General features: G+C 59.4%; 1 long non-coding RNA gene across 1 annotated transcript; it reads right to left on the reverse strand.

Moving 5' to 3' along the window:
• Positions 1 to 1,161: 1,161 nt before the first annotated feature.
• Positions 1,162 to 2,930, reverse strand: LOC125614932. The gene is made up of 2 exons (XR_007345509.1): positions 2,069 to 2,930; positions 1,162 to 1,743 (listed from the first exon to the last, which is right to left on the reverse strand). It is a non-coding gene; the product is annotated as an uncharacterized LOC125614932 (long non-coding RNA).
• Between the last annotated feature and the right edge of the window lie 8 nt (positions 2,931 to 2,938).

Consider the following 2,938-nt stretch of genomic DNA (forward strand, 5'->3'; position numbering starts at 1 on the left):
TTTCACTCTGCACACCAGGGCGGGCAGGGAGAGGGTTGGCCATGAGGTCCTGCGGAAGGGGCGGGGGACAGGTGACCTGGCGTCTGCTGGAGAGAAGAGTGGGAAGGCCCAGAGGAGAGGCTCGAAGCAAAGACGCAGCCGGGCAGCCAGAGGCTGAGGAGGAGAGGAAAGAGCCGGCTGCTGACTCACCACCAGGTGATGCAGAAGTCCTGTGACCCGCAGGGGGACCCCACGGTGGGCCACACGGGGGACCCCACGGGGCTGCCTGCCAGGATCACCTCGAGGCCACTGCAGGGAGCCTGAGCCGGGAACAGGCTCCAAACAACACGAGGCTCAGGCTGGAGCCGCCGTCCCACTCCTCCCCCCCCCCCACCGCTCACTGGCCCTGCAGAGGGGACAGGGGACGGGCCAGGGACCGGCCTGAGCTACTACGCGGTGCAGGCAGCAGACGCCTCTGGCTCAGCCTCCCCCGCCTGCGGTGGGTGTCTTCATGACCCAGGGGACTGAGCTGCCTCGGGGTGGTGGACGGCTGGCCACAGCTGACCAGGGGCTGCAGCTCGTGCCCGGTACCCAGCTGTACCCACCCCCGGGGCCCCCCAGAGCCGCACCCTGGCGCCCTCTGTTCCCATAAACCCCTCGTGGCCTCCTTTTCCAAAACCTCAACACTCGGAGCCCACATCACAGGGCCCGGCGACTCTAGGAGGCAGGGACTTTGTTCCAGAGGTCACGGCCAGTGCGTGGTGTTTATTAGGGCTCATGATAAATTGTTCCCCGAACCCCATGAAAGGTGGGAAGTCTTAAAATTACTTCTCCCCAAAACTGGCGCCGCCCTGCCCCGGGAGCTCCCGCCCAATTACGTTTTATTTTCATGACTGTCCACGGGGAGTCCTGGGGGATGCGAGCTCCGACTTGCCTGTCCTTTCAGAGAAGGAATCAAAGGTTCAGGGAGATCAGTTGCCTTTAACTCGTGGAATTTCGTGACTTCAGCCCTGGATTTGCTGTGTGACCTGGGGACAGCCCACTCCTTCTCTGGGTCTCTGCTTCTCTGTTATAGAGGGTAGAATGTGCCTTCCCATCTTCACATCACAGGACTGGGGTACACGCCTCCCGCAGCGTGAGCGCCCAGGGCACGCACGTGAGGAGGCGTTACGTGGGCACGGCTGGGCGTGAGGAGTCCCATTTTTATTTCTATTTTTAACATTTGGCAGCACTTCACTTATAGAAGCATAAATTCCTGGTCATAGGGACGTTTGACAAGGGGAGGAGCTCGGCTTGGCACTGCCACACATCCTGAGTGGTGTGTCCTCTGTCATCTTTGACAGGTAGACTAAGGTCACCTGATAGACCCTGTCAAAAATGATGTTTTTGGGGAGTGGGGATTGAACCCAGGGGCTCTTAACCACTGAGCTACATCCCCAGCCCTTTTTAATATTTTATTTAGAGACGGGGTCTCACTGAGTTGCTTAGGGCCTTGCTAAGTGGCCGAGGCTGGCCTTGAACTTGGGATCCTCCTGACTCAGCCTCCTGAGTCACTGGGATCACCGGCCTGTGCCACCACACCTGGCCCCAAACTGATTTTTGACGTCCATCCAGCGGCCAGGAGAGGAGAGACGGTGGAAGAGGCACAGGCTCAGCATCTTGGCCCACGATGACAACACGGCACTTCCCCTTAGGTCCCACTGGCCAGAGCTGGTCACCTCTTCTGCTGGCCGGGCAGCTCCTGACCATCAGCAGCTCCGCGTGCTGGAGGAGGAGCGGGAGTCTTTGGGGACCCTTGGCCATCTCTGCCTCAGTATTTTCTTTTTTAACGAATGACTTTAAGGGACAGAGTTTTCCCACCTGTTTATCAATGACTGAGAACATGTCATCTCTATAATTAGGAGAAATCATTCTGTGAACATCAAGGTCGCTGTACCGCTGCAGTAATGAGGAGGACCAGAGGGAGGGACACACAGATCCCGGGCAGCACGGAGGGACCAGGGTCAGAGGCGCACAGGTGGCCCTGCTGACGTCTGACACAGATGCAGCGGTCACTGGGTGGCGGGAGGACGGCCTTTTCAATAAATACCTGGGGCATCGGGACGTCTGTACGAAGAACAGGAGCAGCTTCGTGAGAGACCAAGGTCAACAGAGGGAACCTCGTCAAAATGAACATGTTCGCTCGGTGGAAGGCTCCTTGAGGACGAGGAGCCAGGCGCAGCGGTAGCGCACGGCCATAATCCCAGTGGCTCTGGAGGCTGAGGCAGGAGGATCGCAGGTTTGAAGCCAGCCTCAGCCACTCAGCGAGGCCTAAAGCAGCTCAGAGAGACCCTGTCTCAAAATAAGAAGAGCCTCCGAGAGAAGCCCTGCCAGCGCCGTGTGGCCGAGTCCTGCGCCTAGAGCCTGTCCACCCAGCAGCGGAGAATCTAAACAGAAACCGAGCAAAGCCAGGAAGAGAGGGTCACTGAAGAGGACCCCAGAGGCACTGGGCACCGAGAGGACATGCAGAGGATAGCCACAGCTGGACCTTGCCGCCCGCCTAGAAGGACTAAGAACAGAACAGAGTCCGGAGCCCGAGGAGCTGGAGGACGGATCACCTGCTCGCGCCTGAGGCCCCGGAGTGATGCTGGTGTCCGAGAAAACGAGCCACTTCTTAAAGCCACCAAGCCACACAGCAGGTGCCGTCCCCGACACAGGACTGGGGACAGGTTCACACAGAGGTGCCAGTGTCCCCGGAGCCCTCCCAACCCCGGGGGAAGCTGGACCCAGCCCGGAGCCTCCAGGTGAGAGATGAAGAGGCCGAGGCCCGCGCTGTCCCCGTGGAAGAACAGATCTCAAGGCACAGGACAGAGGGGACCGCGCCGCAGAGAATCACGCTGAGAAAACCCAGAGGGCGGCTGCACCCTGCGATTCCAGCTCTAGAACATTCTTGAGACCACACAATCACAGAGATGGAGCT

The sequence above is a fragment of the Marmota marmota genome, unplaced genomic scaffold (assembly GCF_001458135.2).
Source record: "Marmota marmota marmota unplaced genomic scaffold, marMar, whole genome shotgun sequence".
In the NCBI taxonomy this organism is placed as follows: Eukaryota; Metazoa; Chordata; class Mammalia; order Rodentia; family Sciuridae; genus Marmota; species Marmota marmota.